Genomic DNA, 19,230 nt, shown 5'->3' with positions numbered 1-19,230 from the left:
TATATATATATATATATATATATATATATAGAGAGAGAGAGAGAGAGAGAGAGAGAGATAGATAGATATTAATATTTCTAAGTCTCTCTAAAGGAGACTATGGCAGCGGTACTGGATATTGATAGTTATCGACAAGACAAAATGGCAGTCCCAAAATAGGACGAATGCTGCTGTTGATTAGCTCCAAGAGGACATCGCCTCTAGCTAGCTATGTGACACATGAACCTGTGTCCATTATAACCTTCGAACAGGGGAGGTCAGCCGCTTCCCCTTGCTGGTCTGGCATCTACAGACTGGGTTCAGCTGCTCTACATTGATAAGGGGAAAACACATATATACACTATGAAGTCACTTGGAATGGATCCAGAGGACATAGAAACCTTTGCTTTGAATCAATTTGGATGGCGAACAAAAATGTGGAGTGGAGTGAAAGCATTTGAAGAGGTCAGAATAATGCATGTAAGACTAAAAAAGATCTAAGGAAGAATGTTACAATTGAAAAGATGAATGACAGTGACTTTTTTGTGTGCACAGTTTGTGACAGATCATGCCTTTCTTTTGGTCCAAATCGGATGTGTAATCTATGTGGGTGTTTTTTCAGAACATTGTCTGGTTTAAAAAGCTACATCAGATACCATGAAGGTGCTAAGGTGTAGGTACAGGAAGTGGTCAAACTCTGCATTATCCTGATGGAAGAACACATTTTATCTTGAAACCAAAAATGGTCATTTTTCTTCTAGTGCTGACTTGAATGACTGGTTGAATGACCAAATCCAAGCTTCTCTGCTCGTTCCTCCACAGTTACAATGGGATTTTGTTCCACCAAGGTTTGCAGGATGTCCTTGTTGCACTCCACAAATCTTCCAGGATGAGGCTCGTCTTCTAGGCTGTAGTTTCTGGCTCAGAATTTCTAGAAACACAGTTGACACTGGCTTACACTAATTGTCCGATCCCCATATACTGCAGTAACATTCTTTGCACTTTTTATAGCTTTGTTGCTTTATTGATCTCATAAAGCAAAATATGTCACTTTCATTATAGCTGTGAAAAAATAACTGTTAAAATCGAACTGCACTCTTTAAAACTATCTCTGATAAAGTACAAGGTAAAATTACTACCTGATTTTATAGTAAGTTTATGCAGGTAGTTTATCCCATCCCCCTCAAGCAATTAAAAAAATGGCATTATGTATGGGATGACCTAGTATATACCAGGAAACCAGTCTTGTGCTCCTTACAGAGTAATGTGGACCAATCATATACATATGCCCAAATGCATGCATATTCATGGGTGTATGAGAGTTTGTGTGTGTATAATGTTTATATATATATAAATATATAGATAGGTAAACAGACAGACTGACAGATAGATAGCTAGAGAAAGAAGGAGAGTATGTGTAAATGTGTGTGTGTGTGTTTGTGTGTATGTGTGTGTGTTTGTGTGTGTGTGTGTATGTACACATAATGTATTTGTGTCAATGTTTACACTCTGCACATTTGCACAAACAGTAATGTTATATAGACATTCCTTGTACTTTCAAAGGTTACATGGAATACAAAAAAAATTCCATACTTGAAAAATAAGAAAGGATTAGCTACAGGAATGACACCTGGCTGTAAAATAATGCCTCAATGAAAAATAATCATTAGAATGAGGGGAGAAATGTAAAATGACTAGATGAACAAATGAATGAATCCAAGAAGAAGAAGAAGAAGAAGAAGAAGAAGAAGAAGGGGATTTTCAAATTTTGGTACAATGTTGATTATAATGACCTCGGTGTCCAACAGGTACTTATTCTATTGACCTCAAAAGAATGAAAGGCAAAGTCAACCTCAGCAGAATTTTAACTCAGAACATGAAGATGGATGAGATACTGCTGAGAATTTTGCCCAGCTTGTTGCTTTAATGATGATGATGATGATTGTAATGATGTTGAGGAAGAGAAGCAGATTGAAACAGAGGGTCACCTAATCCATGGATGGAAAGTTTTAGTACCTATAGAGTATAAATCAAGACACGACAGAGTTGACCAATATCTTCTCTGGTTAATATGTTGGCATTACAAAATCAAAACTGTTGACAAGTGGTATAAGAACCAATTTGAGCTGTAACTGAGGGAGAAAATGTAACAATTCTTTGGGACTTTCCAGTGCATACAGACAGAACCATCAAAGCTAATAAACTGGATATTGTTGTGAAAGACTAAGATGATAAAGTCTGTCTATTGATTGACCTGAGTATTCCTTGTGATCATAATATCTCAGCAAAAGAATTTGACAATGTCGGAAAATAAAAAGATTTGCCCATTGCAATTGGAAAACGTGGCACCTCAAGGCAATAATTGTAGGAGCACCTTGAATGACCGAAAAAGTAACTGAAAATTATTTGAGAATGATCCCTAACTTACCATCCATGCAAGAAGTGCAAAATATTGTTTTAACTGGTACATCACACATATTGAGAAGAGCATTGTTGTTATGAGAATGATTACCACCACTTTAAATTTTTTTTTTTTTTTTTGCATATAACGTCATTTTGTAAATAAACACTCTGGTGTGTTTAATTTAATGGTCTTTCAATGTATACAGTGAGTTTCTTTGCCTTAGGTGTCAGGAAGACACTTGCAAGAAATGGACACAAAATTGGAAAAAGAAAACTCATAATAATAATAATAATAATAATAATAATTTCTTTTACTAGCCACAAGGCCATAGATGAGGCAGACCTCACAAGGACAGACAACAATTTAGGGGGATTTGCATAAAGGACGGGGATAAAGAAGTGGAAAAGATGATGAAATGCGATAAAGTATACATAGTATATACATAATATCTGATAACATAAATGATACAGGAGAAACTCCAACTAGGGCCAAGCAAGGAACAACACAGATCCAGGATTACCCTGAACACCAAAGGCATGAGCACTTTACCAAGAGTAGGGCCATTCACTCTAACCAATTTTGCCACAGTCACCCATCTTTCCACAAGTTCACTGGGGAGTAGCACTCCCCTCTCCACTTTCACTTTCCTTTCCAAGTGAAACTTAATAAAGTCAATGAGATGTTGACCAATGTGGATCATTTCTACTGTAAACACAATGCCTAGAATTTGTGGGGAAGGAGCTAGTCAATTACATCAACCCTAATACTTACTAGTACTTATTCCATCAGCCCCAAATGGATGAAATGCTAAGTTGACCTCGGTAGAATTTGAACTTTGAATGTAAAGACAGATAAAATGCCACTAAGCCTTTTGCCCAGTATGCTAATAATTCTGGACAATAACAATAATGATTATGATAATAAGATGCTCAAATTCACTGATGCAGTTTTTATGACATCATTCTTGCTGTCTCATACTGGGTCCATTTACTGCATACAAATTTTTCCAGTATTATACAGTATTATAATCATCTAACTATTCCTTTATCCCATTCCTCCTCAGGGAATTGAGTCAAGCAACAGTAATGGTTAGTTTCATAACATAATGGGCCGGTGGGAAACCACTGAATAACTTGTTTTCATGTCGTGTGTTCAGCATGGATCAATCTAGGAAAGTTTATTCCTCTCCAAGCTAAACCATAATAGTGGTTGGAGTATAAAAAAGCTAGCAAGAAAAAAATAATTAGACTCACCAACTATATAGTACTTCAACTACTTACAAGAGTAAACTTTTTACCTACCCATGTATCTATTTACAGCCATACAATGTAAATAAATACATTAAATAACCCAATTAGGCAAGCCAATTATACAACAAGTTCCTGAGCCTGAATTATATCTATTTCAATAGCAGCAGATTTAGAGAAACAAAACTAAATGTGGCATAAAATAGTAAAACATTCACTGATTTATATTTTTTGCACACAAATAGAATTGCTACATGTAAATTTTCTTCTCCACTAATTATTAGGAAGACATGGTAGAAGTTACTAAACCAAGTTATCAGCAGCATATTTTTCAGTCATATACCATCTGTATGTGAAAAATAGATAACACTAAATTTAGAGAATATTCCATTATTACCAAATTGTTCAAATAACTGTTAATATTTGAAATGATAAATATTCCTAAGAAATCACATTTACTAGGAGGTGGGGGTCTTCCATTGTGAAGAATTGTTCAGAGAATTTATTTTACTTGCTTTTTTCAAATGATATGGAATTATTTTCTGAAGTGGAACCATTGATCATAATCTTTCATTATTACTACATTTTTTTTTCAGTTGAATTATTATATTCACAAGATGTTTGGAATTCTGATTTTGATAAATAAAGACTCATTTTGATAAAAATAATAATCAATAAAATATGAAATAGATAAATTGTTGTATTTATTAGATTTATGATGAACAACATTTTTTTTAGTAAATTTTATAAAAGAAAGAATATTGATTTCTTGAAACTTAGTGTACATTAAAGTTTCATAGAAGAAAGGGTATCATCAATGGAATCTCAATTCCATTATAACACTGGTATTTATTTTATCAACTACAAGGGCTGAATGGCAAAGTCAACATCAGCAGAATTTTAGTACAATGTCAAAGGACAAGTATTAATTATGCTAAGGCATCTAACCGAGTATGCTACAACTGCTGTTACTTCGTTGATATTGCATTCCCTTTATTTTGTTTTGTTGTATTGTGTTTTGTGAATTAGCCACAGAGTCATTTCCTAGACAAGTGCAGATTCAACTAGTTTGACCTCAGTATATCATTGATATTTTATCAATGGTCAGATGAGTAAAAGCAAAGTCAATCATAACAGAATGAGAAGTAAAAACATTGGACACATATGGTGGTTGTATTTATGGTGGTGGTGATAAAATTGAATATAGAACACACTTATCAAAACCCAGTCCAACAGAAAGACATTCAAAGCTCTCTCAAAAATCTTACAGGTAAGTATCACAATCTAGGAATAACTTGCTACTTTAAGTAATATGATTGTCAAGAGGTCTATTATATTGCAGTATTGAGTCTAACTTCTCTTGTAGGTATAAATAAGGCTATAAAAAAGACAAAATCACTTTCTGAGAATCACAATATGAAGGCTATTTCTCTCAGTGGTGCATCAACTATAAATATTGTGTAGTTTTCTAGTGATTAAATCATCCTTTGAAACCTACTTACAAAAAAGTGGAGTGTAAATTTTGAGAGTCAGGTGTCTTAGCTATGGTTGTCAGTGGCTGCATACAAACTGAAAAGCAAGATATGGACATTCAATCCTTTCTCTGTTACTGTGTTGAATCCACCAAGACTGCAATGATTTTTGTTTTTTTTCTTTTTAAGATCGAGCTCTAATGTTTCTGAATACTCACCATCTCAATGAAAACTAGAGAAAGCCAGAAGAATAATGTAGATAGAAAAGTAATAGCATAAATGCAAGTATATGAATTTTGATGAACGTGCATTTTTAATTGTTATTTGTTTCAGTCATTTGACTGTGGCCATGCTGGAGCACCGCCTTTAAGTCAAACAAGTCGACCCCAGAACTTATTCTTTGTAAGCCTAGTACTTATTCTATCGGTCTCTTTACTGAACTGCTAAGTTATGGGGACGTAAACACACCAGCATCGGTTGTCAAGCGATGGTGGGGGGACAGACAGACACACACACACACACACACACACACACACACACACACACACACACACACACACACACACACACACACACATATATAATATATATTTATATATATATATACGATGGGCTTCTTTGAGTTTCCGTCTACCAAATCCACTCACAAGGCTTTGGTCGGCCCGAGGCTATAGTAGAAGACACTTGCCCAAGCTACTTGAGAGATAGTTATTTTATTTACTCCAGAACGATGAAAGACAAACTTGATGTGAACTCAGAACAAATGGTTGTTACTAAATACTACAAGGCAGTAACTATATCCGGCATTTTTGTTGTTTAATAATGATTTACAAGCTGTGTACAAGACAACAGATTTGAAGGCAGGATTAAGTAATCAAATTGTACCTACCAAATGATTAACTGTACTTTATTTTTAATCAACTTCAAAAAGTAGAGAGATGCATTGATTTTAGTGAGATTTGAACTCAGAAATCTAAAATGAATACTGCAGAGCATTTTGTCCAGTATTCTAACAATACCATCACATTATCATAATAATAAGACAAAACTTGAAATTTATGAAATGTACTGTTATAATGTAAAGAGAAGGTGGTGCTCCAGCATGGCCACAGTCAAATGACTGAAACATATAAAAGAATAAGAAAATCAAAGAAGAAATATCGAGAAATTTTCTGCAATTCCAAGCGACACCTTCATAAGAAAAGGTTTCACCAGTTAGGCCCTTGAAATTGAGGTGAATGTCTTTTGTTATTTACAAAAAATAGACTTGGTGCAGATGTGGCTACGTGGTAAGTAGCTTGCTTACCAACCACATGGTTCTGGGTTCAGTCCCACTGCTTGACACCTTGAGTAAGTGTCTTCTACTATAGCCTTGGGCTGACCAAAGCCTTCTGAGTGGATTTTGGTAGATAGAAACTGAAAGAAGCCTGTCGTATGTATATATCTGTGTGTGCGTGTGTGTGTGTGGATATGTGTCTGGATATGTGTCTGTCCCCCCACCATCACTTGACAATGGAGGTTGCTGTGTTTCAGCAAAAGAGATTGATAGAATAAGTACTCGGCTTATAAAGAATAAGTCCTAGGGTCGATTTGTTCAACTAAAGGTGGTGCTCCAGCATGGCCGCAGTCAAATGACTGAAACAAATAAAAGAATAAAACAATAGTGTGAGATTGTTTCTAAATAGAATATTTCAAAATTTGTCATTATTTGCAATATAACTTTAACACAATATATTACATGCTCAGTCAAACAGATTGCAGAAAATTGAAAATAAGCAAGAAATATTACAGAAGTTTACATGTTCAACATAAAATATGACAGAAAATTGCCAATAATTTTCATCCATAGTGACTTATCTTCATTTTATGTTTTATTTTATATTCTGTAAGTGAAAAAAAAAACACTTGCTAAACCTACACTAGAGAAGGTATTCATAATTACTCAAGATATTAATAAATATATCAAAGAAATATTTTTCTTGTAAAGCAACATAAAATATTATTTAAGAGTTTATCTGTGTTAGTATGTGTATGTATATGTATGCATGAATGTAGGTGTCTAGTGTATGTGAAATCCTATATATGAAATTATTTTTTCTATTCTCATATATACATCAAAGATATTTTCAAACCAGTTAATTTAGCTTATTATGTCTAATATTCCATTCAAATCTCTTTATAAATTGATCTATTTCAGGTCCCCTTGACGAGAATATCTGTATAACTATAATAGTGGTTATGTTGAGAGATTTCTCATATAGGACAACTGAATTGCATTTACAACTTCATTGCTGCTGTTCATCAGAAACATGATCAGACTAATATCTATGGATTGAGTGAGTTTCCCATTCATGAACTGTGAAACTTGGTCATTCTTTTTGTCTCAGTCCAGCTTGCTGTATATTCGTATCCAGTCAAAATAATGCTTCTACAGTAAGAAACATGAGATACAGTGATTTGTTGATCTTATGTCAGGCATTCAATTCTTTTTATTGCCTCAAGAAGTGGGAAGAAAAACTGCTACAAGTAGTCAGCTTCAGAGCTTGATCTGAAACTCATGATAAAGATAACTTTAGATCAAAATCTTGATTTGTGTACAGCAATTTACCATGGATAAAATCTTATTCCACAACTATTTATGAGCCAATGAATGTCTTATTTAACTAGGAGGGAGGTCTCAGAATCAAAGCTTTATTCCAATTATCTTCAGGCGTTGCAAGCTCATTATTTGCAACTAATTTCCACAACTGAAGTATTAATTTTCTAAGATATCTACCCTAGAATGGGCAATGATGTGTAGAAATGAAAATTATCAGAATGAAAATATAAGCACATGCATTCAGTTTGAATTGCTTCCATATTAATAGCAAAATACCTTCTTCTTGACCATGATATTTTCTACATTTACTTCTTGAAAATGAAAACAAAAAATAAATTTTTTGTATGTGTAAAATAAATGGAATTACATATAAAAATGCCACTAGTAAATAATGAGAGGTACCAGCATTAAAGATGGGAAAACCTTGAAGTCAAAACTGAGAACACTGAGCCCATAGACTTTTGGCTTACAAATAAGATACAGAAAAACAAATTGTCATAAACTTATAGTCCATGCTATTACAAAAATCTGAAGTGAGGATATATTTGTGATGATTCTGTTTGTTATTTAGTCTCAGAAATATGAGGAAAATTGACATTCACATTTAACTGAAAAATAGAAAAATTAACAAGATGTGGTTTAATCACAGCATTATTTTGTGTATATAAATTAAAATAATCTAATTATCCACCCCGCTTCCTGTCATTCTCTCTCTCTCTCTCTCTTCCTCTTTCTTGCCAGCAGACATCTTGGATCTCCATGACAAAATTTGAAAATACATGGTTTCTCTTGAGAAAAATAAAATAATAGCTTTCTGTTACATTCTGTAGGTCTATTTACAGTTTGTGCTACTCATCACCAGCTCTCTTAAACTTACCCTTGAAGTATAGGGCCTATTTAACCCTTAGGCAAAGGAAAGCTGCTTAAGGCGATATCAAGGCATGTCCACACACCAGTGAGTCTGTATGACACATAGATAGGGACTATCCTTTTCTTGAGTTCTGCATACCTTATCCATAGGACTAACTCCTTCTATTTGATCAGCAACTAGGGTCCTTAACAGGTATTACCACTCCAGGTCAGAGTAATTTCAGAACTTTTGAGCTGGAACGTCATCACTGGATGTAGTTTAAAGCCTTCTCAGTTATACTAAACTATTCAAATCACTTCCAAGCAGCTGTCAGTGGTATCATAACAGTTAATTAATTGGCCAACATACCAAACTTAATACCTAACTTATATTCTAGTTCTTCCCTATTCATATAAATATATTACTAACTGTATATTTTTATTAACTTCATAAAGATGAAAGGTTAGATGAAATTAGTCAGGATTTAGGCTTAAATATGAAAATCTCTAAATTACTCTGAGGTAAAAACTAGTGTTTGAATGAAAAACAAAAGTCTTTAAGGTACTAGAAATATCACTAGGTAATTAAGAGAAATTGTATGAATTTTGTCTGGAAATATCTTTTCAACAGTGTCATCAGCAGAATAACTACCTCAAATTTAATTGAAGTTAGGTAATAAGTTTGCCATTTGGAAAAATTGTTTAAGAAAACTATTAATCTCTATTCATCAGAAACAGCGCAAGATTTCTGAAACAAGTTTTGTTGATATAGCATCACATCATTTGTTGATCAATAAATCATGATATCAAACTACTTTTAGTAAACATTGTAAATCAGAGTAAATCAGTTAAATAGACTTTGTTCTGTATATTAATAAGTAGCTTCTGTTCTTTTACTTTTGAATTTTCAAGATTTGCTTTAAACAGTGTCAGGCAAAATTTGCAATATGTTTAATATCAACTGGATGATAGTAAAAACATTAGTTCTTAACTTTATCATCATTTTATTTACTGTCTAATTTACATGTGTATATCATTTGGTCCTATATGTTTTCTTGGATACATCAAAGATATCATCTAAAGAAAACTGTATTAATAGCATGTGAGACATTATACTTGTAGAATTCAAAAATGTTTTCTCACATTAGTTTAATAACAGTATAGACAACACCAAAGTTGTTTGATAAATAGTTCCCACCATTATTAGTAGCAACAGATATGTGAGTGTTGTTCTAACTTTATTGTAAAATATCAGCTCTTATAAAATTTTATGAAAATAAGTTTTATTAGATTAATACTTATAGATTGGTGTTTAGACAGATTTAATATGTTCATAAGTGTTTAATGTAAGGAAATATTCTCAATACATCAAACAGAATAATGCTAAAGGACAAAATCAAATGAATATGGTATAAATCTGAATTGGCTCTTTTTCTTGCATTCAGTTTCTACACAAAAGAAATTTACTTACGCAATACTTTTAATTATTTAAAGAGAAATTAATTTATTAATATGTACATAAATGCCTCTTAAATCCAGAAAAAATTTTTAAGTGGATGCGTAGATCAAGTTTTATGTTTTTACATCAAGGAGAAACAGAACTGTTTCTGAATAGAATGTTGCTCTACCAGAAGTAATACTCTTAGAGATGATTTACTTATTTTCAATACACAAATGAACTAAAGTTAGGTAAAATGTTATTTTGAAACACATACAGTGAATTTAACCGACACCTATATGCACAATCTCATTCTTTAATTACTTCACATATATTTCCCTTAAGTAATGTTCCATACACTGATAAAATCCACCACATTTGACTTCATAAAGCAATACAAGATCTAATTTTAAACGGTAAGTGTCATTGAAACACTGGAAATTCTGACTGGAATTTAAACAAACATTAAGATTATATACATCAAATCATTGCTCAACTTGTATAATACATCATTATTTTACAATTTAATGCAACAAACCATAACATTTGATTGTGCTACAGACAAGTAATCTAATTATTGATTAATTGATTGCCTTTCACTTAGTCAAATATCACATGTCAAGAAGATTCTTCTACAAATTTTCACTTAATATGGGCTCAGTTGTTACTCTATAGTTCTTAAAAGCAGTTGATTTATATTCAATTGTCTGAAAGCTTTTTCACAACCCGAAGCTAATAAACTGAACTGACAAACCAACAACACTGACATAATCTCAAAATTTATCATCAGCTTTGACACTACTATAATTATTTTATCTGCAGAAAAATTTGCATAAGAATTTCTTGGTTGACCGTATAGATTCAGCTCAAATGCGTTTTAAGTGATATAAATTTAAATTCAATACAATGATTTTTCCCTAACATTACTTTCTACTGCAGTTCAAATAACTAACACTGTTAGGAAAATCAGCTACTGATAAATTTAATAATCCAAGAGAATGAATATATTTAGAACTTTGATAAATAATTAGAGTAAGCAAATTTGAGCCAAACATTTTAAAATTGTAGACTGGGAACTCCTGACCATGAGATCTACAACTCATGCACTCAAACATTCCTATTAGTGGAAACTTTCATGTGAGCAACTATCTAAATATTATGAAGTTAAATTTAGAAACAAATTTTATAAAATTATAATAAAAAGTATTTGCTTTTAGTAGCATGTAACTTGGTACTTATGTAAATGTTATTATTTGCTTCATTTCTGACAAATCTTACAGAAAAATCAATGTAACCAAATGAGAGGGAGGTGCACTAAAATCAAAACTACTACATATTTCTCTTTTCTAAAATAAAAGCGTTTTTATAGTTTGAAAATGTAAAATTGAAACATATTTCTATTTTTTACTGAAAGATTTGGAATTTTCAATACAAAACCAGTGTCTACTTGAAGAGAAATGTTTCTGTAATGTCCTTTATGATAGCTTGGAAGTTATTTAATGACTTTTTTGCAATAAATTTGACAAGTATTTTTCTTATTTGGCTTGAGAACAAAAATATCTTAAGGGTTTCCATTATATACAAATATTTATCATTTAAAAATGAAATGAAATTGAATAAAAACAGCATAAAATGACATCAACTTTTATGCCTATCAATATGGTGTATTAAATTTGTTTTACCATCAATGCTGTTATACACTTATAATTACATACATAAATACACATTTGTTTAGATGTGTATGTATGTGGAGACGGAATATTTTCATTAATGCATGTGTAAATATTTTTTCCTAAAGTTACAGTTAATCATTAACTGCATATACATATATATATATTTATAAATGTGTGTGAGTTTGCACATATATATATATATATATATATATATATATATAAAATATATATAAAGCCATGCAGCATGGTTCACTAGATAGTCTCTTTTATACCCATCAGCAAAAAAATGTAGCAGTGAATAACATACAATATTTTTTTCCTTTTTGATATAAGAAAAAAAAAACAAAACAAATTACCCTCAAAAATTGTCTAGTTTCCTCAGTTTCTAAATATTTTTTAACAATTCGATTGTTTACTATATTATTTTGAATCAAATTTATATAAAGCATTTATTCAATTTTAGGGGCCTCAGTACATTCATTGTATGTAATTTAAAAACTCCTGTGAGATGAGTATTAAAAGCAGTCTCAGCAAGATTTAGACTCTGCAAATGACTGTGTAGTTAAGTATTTTGCTTTATGACTATGTGGCTTTAGGTTCTATTCTACTGTGGAGCACACTGGTCATATATCTTCTACCATAACTGTAAGCTGAACAAAACCATATGAATATACTTTGATAAGCAAAAACTGTATGAAATTGCATGATAGGAGCCATTGCTGTTTTTTTTTATAGTAGACTTGATCTGTCAACTCATTTGGAATCTCCCCCACTACTTGGTCTCTGGACATTTTTAGTGGAGTCTAGTATATTGCAAGCATTCAGGTCAATTATCTCCTTGTAGGTGATTATCTTTCTCTTTCCCTGACTAATATTGAAATCTTGTGAAAGAGTGATATGACTTTTCCTTTCTTTTTTGTTTAAGCGATAAAAAAAAATATATATTTTGAAGTTAGTGTTCTACCATTTCTGTTATTGCATCAATCTAATGGAATCTAAATATCAATTTTATGTACTACATACACAGCTAGATTTTGTAAATGTGTGAATTAATTGATTATATTAATCCATGGTTAATTATTTATCATTGTCAAAAAAATAATTAAAAAATCAGGTACCTAGTCTCACTTATGTATTAAATCTGCATTCATGAAACATTGTATAAAAAACTGTTCATCATTGAGTTGACACTTTTAAATGGAATATTTTTCTATACAACCCAAGTAGACTATTTTGCTGCATATATCATCAAATTTCTTCTAAACATTTGTCCTAAATTACTTGTCTTGTTGATGGATAATTTCCTGCAGCAGAATTAAAATCATCAAACTTTCAGCTTATAGTCTATCACCCTCAGAACTCAAACCTTTATTGAAAACATTAAAATACAATAACTTAGTTAAAATGAAAGTTAAATTATTAATAGCATTAACAATTTACTTCAGTTTCATATCTTTTTCAGCTTACTAACAATTCTAACATTTTGACAAGTGAGATCTTCTGAAAACAGTTAAAAATAATTTGCAAACGTTTTATTTGGAAACGATAAAAGCTGAAATAACTGGTTTACAAAATATGTGGGTTAATTCAGTAGAATTAACTTTAATATATTTACTAGCACTTGCTTTATTGATGCCCAAATGATAGCAGGCAGGCAAAGTCAGGATTTGAAATTAGAAAAGAGAGAAAATAAATGAAGCAGTAACCACAGCAATAGACACTCTATCATTTTTGCTAACTGTAAAAATAGTAATTGAAAACAATATTATAGTTTCTGACTCTTGCATTCCAATAACATTGACATAAGATATTAATTTCTTTTGACTTAACACAAATGGCCTACATGATAATTTGTAACATTCCTGAGAGCAATAATAATTTTAGTTGGAAAATGTTTAACACTAAAGGACTGGAACTGGGTTACTGCTGAAATTCCCCAAGCACTACAGTATTTTCCTCACAACAAAATTACAACGATCATACATCAGTCATTCAACCATTCCCTAAGCTAGGTGCCTAACAGTCTCTACTTGCTCCATTTTGCCTGAGTGAATATAAAAAATATCCTGATCTTACACAGTGATTAAGTGGTTAAGTGGTAAAGTGGTTACAGATATGAAGGGAAGCAAAATGTAAAACAAATTGTTTCTACAAATAAATGATTGCACCAAAGAGTAAACCTGTAACAATGGACACAAAACAATAGGAACATAACTGAAGAATTTTGTTGTTGAAACTTTCAAACAAGTGAAGATGTAGCTGTTTCAATTATCATATCTCTTATGTAAGCAAATAAAGATTTGCATAGTGTGGCTCTGGTTTTAATACCTGTGGAAAGAGACTGGAGGATTTTATAAAATCTAAGGCTTTCAAATTCCAAGAACCCAGCTATGGTTTCTATAGCATCCATGGGTGCAGACATTGTTGTGTAATAAAGAAGTTTGTTTTATAGCCAATTAGTTTGGGATTTGATTCCTTTCATGAAACATTAGGTATGTCTTTTACTATAACTTCAGGTGAAGCAATATTATAAAGGTAGAATCTAGTCGCTAGAAATAGCATAGAAGCCTTTCATGTATGTATATTATGTGTGTATGTATTAAGTGTATTATTTGCCAATGTTAAGAAAATATATATCAATGAAAAATTGCTCCTTTTTGTACAAAGTCCTTTACACTGAGTAACAAGCTTTCTATTGTTAGTGCTGCTTCCAGTGATCTAACCAAGGTAGCCTAAGGAATACAAAATAAGAGAGGAGCTTGTCAATTTTCAGATGATGCTGAAAGAAAAAAATTAAGTCTGTATAACATGCTAATTAAATACTTATTAATTATATGATACTTCTCCTGGTAATAGCTCTATCTGGCTATAGTGTCTATTTCCAACTAGCCAAACTGGACCGATGAAAGTAAAATGACCTACTCAAGAACATCGTTTACTTTTAGTGCAAGGATTTGAATAAGAAAGAATTGCAACTTCACATCAACTCAACCAGTTGCAACTCTATAGATATTTCATATATAAATTTAAACAGATTTCTGAATCATTTTCTAATCTGTCAGTTTACTGTTGGTGTAAAACCGCATTAGATATGAAAATAGTATATTAATAGAATAATACCATCTGACTATTTAATTTATCATTTCAAAATATATTTTTGAATATTTCTTTTGGCCGAGTTTTTTTGATTGGATGAACTTTAAGTTGCTTACCGTTGTGGCAGAGCAGAGTAGATTTATCAGGTTGAGTCAAGCATTTTTCAGATTTTCACTGATGATTTTCTTCAATTTGTATGTCAATGTTATATTATTCATTTGATACAATTTGTTGTCCAATCATTGCTGAATTGTTTATTCCTTATTTTGATATATAACATATAAACATTGTTTATTCTTTTTAACTTTACGTGTTTGGTAATGAGTGGTGGAAAATTTGGAATTAGAATCTTTTTACACTACATGTGGAAAAAAGAAATGAAAGCAAGGGGAGTGGAAAAAGAAATTAATGATGTGGAAGACCCAGGAAAAGTCAACGAACATATGGTACAAAGCTGGCTCAGACATTTCAAGGAAGATGACAAACCAAGGTCAGGGAGACCTGTTGTGGAAGATGAGGCCTTGCTTGAACAGCCAAGCATAAGCACTCATACATTCTTAGCAGAAATTGGTCCTTCACAGAGCAACATCAATCAACACCTCCATAAGCTCAGCCTTGTGAACAGACATTGTCAAGGAGCTCCTCATGAATTGGCCAATGACCAACATCAATGACGTGTGAACATTTGCAAACAACTGCTGGTAGATCTTCAAGATGCCTGTTTTCCTGTTTTTGGTGTCAAATTGTAACTGGGGATGAAAAATGGATCTATTTTTGTAATCCTAACAAAAGAAATTAGTGGCTTTGTTCCAGCCAAACTTCAGAATCTGTTGTCAAACAAAGGCATTTGAATAGAATGTTATGTTGTGTGTTTGGCAAAATTTTGAGGTGCTGCACTTTGAGCTTCTACCAGATGGTCATGTTGTAAATACTAACCTTTATGCTCAACAACTGCAGCAAGCATATGATGCTTTGAAAGCCTGCTACCTGGCATTGGTCAATCAAAGATGTGCATTCCTAAAGCATACCAATTCCCCAGCTCACACCACTAATGTGACCAAGTGAAAACTTGAAGGGCTGGAAGTGCTGCCTCACCATACCTACAGTCCAGATCTTGTACCATTAGATTACCTTTTTTGAGCCATGGCTCATTTCCTTCATGGACGGAGGTTCAACAATGTGGATGAGGTTGAAAACAGATGCAGGGAGATTTTTGTCTCTACACCATGAATGTGGAATTTAGCTTCTGGCACAATGGTGACAACACACAGTAGAATATGATGGGATAGATTTTGATGAATAAATGCTTTTTATATGTAATTTGTTTGAACTATTAATTAAAGCTTGAAATACAAAAAAAAACTTTTGACTCAACCTGGTATCAGGAAAGGCAATACTAAGAGTGATGACGCTTTAAGTGTTACAGTCCCTAATCTCACAAATTATCAGCCTTTATCCAATTCAAAGTCACTATGAATGTATGTATTCAGTACATCAACACTAGAAAATATGTCTTTGGTGCAGTCTCTAGCTGGATTTTCTTGCTAGAGTGAACCACTTGTATTTACGAGTGTTTTTTGGGGGAAGGGTTTGTTGTCTTTTACCAACACTCAGTGGTCTCTCCACTTTCAATCAATTAATTTTAGAAAATTAATTCTTCTTGAATGGACTGTCTTCTTCAATACATACTAACACAACTTATGTAGAGATTAAATGCAACATTGAAATGGGTGATTTGTTGGATTTTAATGTTATTGTACAAGAAAGGTTTATCACAAACATGACAACAAAGCAATTGCTGATCATCAGATGCATTGCAACATCTATATTGGAAAGATAATTATATTGATTATAATAAGCAATGAATATGCTGGGTCAGAAAGAGAAGAATCTCAGTTAATAGTATATTTATTAACTTTTTGTAACTGTGCCAGTTATACTGACTCTAAATATCAAAACTCTTTTTCTGTTTGTAAAAACTTTTGTCAGCTGATTGAAGCTGGCTTCAGTAGATTGTGCTTCACTGATGAGGATCAAAAATATTAAAGTATGTTTGTAGCTGTCACCTTGTCCATTAACAACAATCAGATTGTTTCCCTAATCATGGAAAATTCAATCTCCTATGAAATTAAATTCTTAATTTCTTGCTATTACTCTGCTTCTTTGAAAGTTACTAACAAATAACACTCAGATTTTGCCGTCTTTCTTTAGGTAATAAACAAAGTGTAATTCATTTAAAATGTTTAGCGTACATTATTTAGTCTCTTTCAATATAGGCACAGTAGTGGTTGTGTGATAAGAAGCTTTCTCGCCAACAACATGGTTCTGGGTTCAGTCCCACTGCATGGCACCTTGGGCAAGTGTTTTCTACTATAGCCTGAAGCTGATCAAAGCCTTGTGAGTGGATTTGGTAGACAAAAACAGAAAAACGTCCATCATATATATAGATATATATATATATATATATATATATATATATATATATATATATATATATATATATATATATATATATATATGCATATATATACATATATATATACATATATATATGCATATGTTTGTGTGTCTGTGTTTGTACCCCTACCATGACAACCAATGTTGGTGTGTTTACATCCCCATAACTTGGCAGTTCAGCAAAAGAGACCAATAGAATAAGAACTAGGCTTACAAAGAGTAAGTCCTGGGGTCGATTTGTTAGACTAAAGGTGGTGCTCCAGCATGGCTGCAGTAAAATGACTGAAACAAGTAAAAGAATAAAAGTATAAGAAAAAATACTAGAAATATCTTTAGTAGAGCAAGATTTGTAATGATATCATGAGACCAAATATGGTAAAAGGGACCGTCAACAATGAAATAGCCTCTATGTAGTTAGTTGACCTATTAGAAATAGCAGTAAAATTTCCCTAAATCATGCAAAAAAAAGGAAGAACACGTTTAAAAATGTAGTCCTATATATCATACAAATGATGCAATCATCAAAGTGAGAAATTGACAGCCAATACAGCCTGGACGAACCAGCAGAGCATTGGATTTTGTGCTATTTGTCTCAGCTGTTGAGATTCTGAAAGCAATGATGGCAGTGACAATGTTTAAAGTTGTGGCAGAATTAAGGTGAGGGTTGTCCGCCCTTTGGATAATATCTGTGGCACAGAAAGAAGAGTTTTGCATGCCTAAGTAACTACTAGCCTCCCTTCTAAAAAGAGTCCTGCCCACACCTGCACACAGGTGTAGATACAGGGTCAGTCTTGACTGATGGTTGCTGCAGATGACATCATTGTGGTTGGAATGCCTTCAATGAGAGTTGATTGGGGCAGGGTGATATTATAAGATTAATTAAGATTAATTAAGAACTCTCACTCTCTCACCTATGTGAGTATTGAAGGAGGAGGAGGAGGCAATGTCATATTTTGTCTTTGATGACACAGCTTTGCTATGGCATTGCAGGCATTGCTTTCAGGAACTAAATTGGTGAAAAAGATACTGCAAATATCATGCACTGCAAAACATCGTGTCTGACACTCTCACAGTTCCACCAATGTTTAGAACACTCTACCAATTTAATTGGGAAATTGGAAAGTTGTTAGAATGTATCACAGTATTTGAGGTACTCTCTGCACTGTGAGTTCAAATCCTGCTAGAGCCAACTTTGCCTTTCATCCTTTTAAGGTTGATAAAAAAAACACCACCTCTAGGTGGTGGACTGGAAGAATGGTAAGAACATTGGACTGGATGCCCTGTGGTATTCGTTTCAGCTCTTAGCATTCTGACTTCAAATTCTAGCTTTGCCCACTTGGATCAGAAGCTTCATCCATAGACCAGTTAAATACTACCATGTGGTACTTTGGGTACCTTTAGCAGAGTCCTCTTTGTTGCAACCATTTGAACCAGGGCTCCAGGTTAAGGATAAATTCCCCATTCCCACTAGTCTCAGAGACCTTATAAATGGTCATGAATACTACCTTCCTTCCTGATTAAAATACTGGTTCCAAATTTTGGCACAAGGCTATAAATTTGGGGAAGAGTTGGATACACTGACCCCAGTACTCAGCTGATACTTATTTTATCGATCCCAAAAGGATGAAAGGCAAAGTCAACCTCAGTGGAATTTGAACTCAGAATGTGAAGGTGGACAAAATTGTGGTAAACATTTCACCCGACATGCTAACGATTCTGCCAGCTGTTCTGGTTACACTATTTTTCAATGGTTTATTATGAAAATATAAAATCTCAATCTATGAAGTATTTCTCATTATTAATATATTTATCCTATGCTACATGAAGTACCGCATATATAAAAATCCCCTACAGTTAACTTGGCATGTTGGGTATAATATGCAACAACTTGCAACAAGTAGCATATAGCTTTTATGAGTCTACTGTTAGACATCTGACAAATACAAAATACAAAAATCAAACACACACACATGTATATATATATATATATATATATATATATATATATATATATAT

Source organism: Octopus bimaculoides, chromosome 18 (genome assembly GCF_001194135.2).
Source record: "Octopus bimaculoides isolate UCB-OBI-ISO-001 chromosome 18, ASM119413v2, whole genome shotgun sequence".
Taxonomy (NCBI): domain Eukaryota; kingdom Metazoa; phylum Mollusca; class Cephalopoda; order Octopoda; family Octopodidae; genus Octopus; species Octopus bimaculoides.
Note: the sequence above shows the minus strand (reverse complement) of the source record.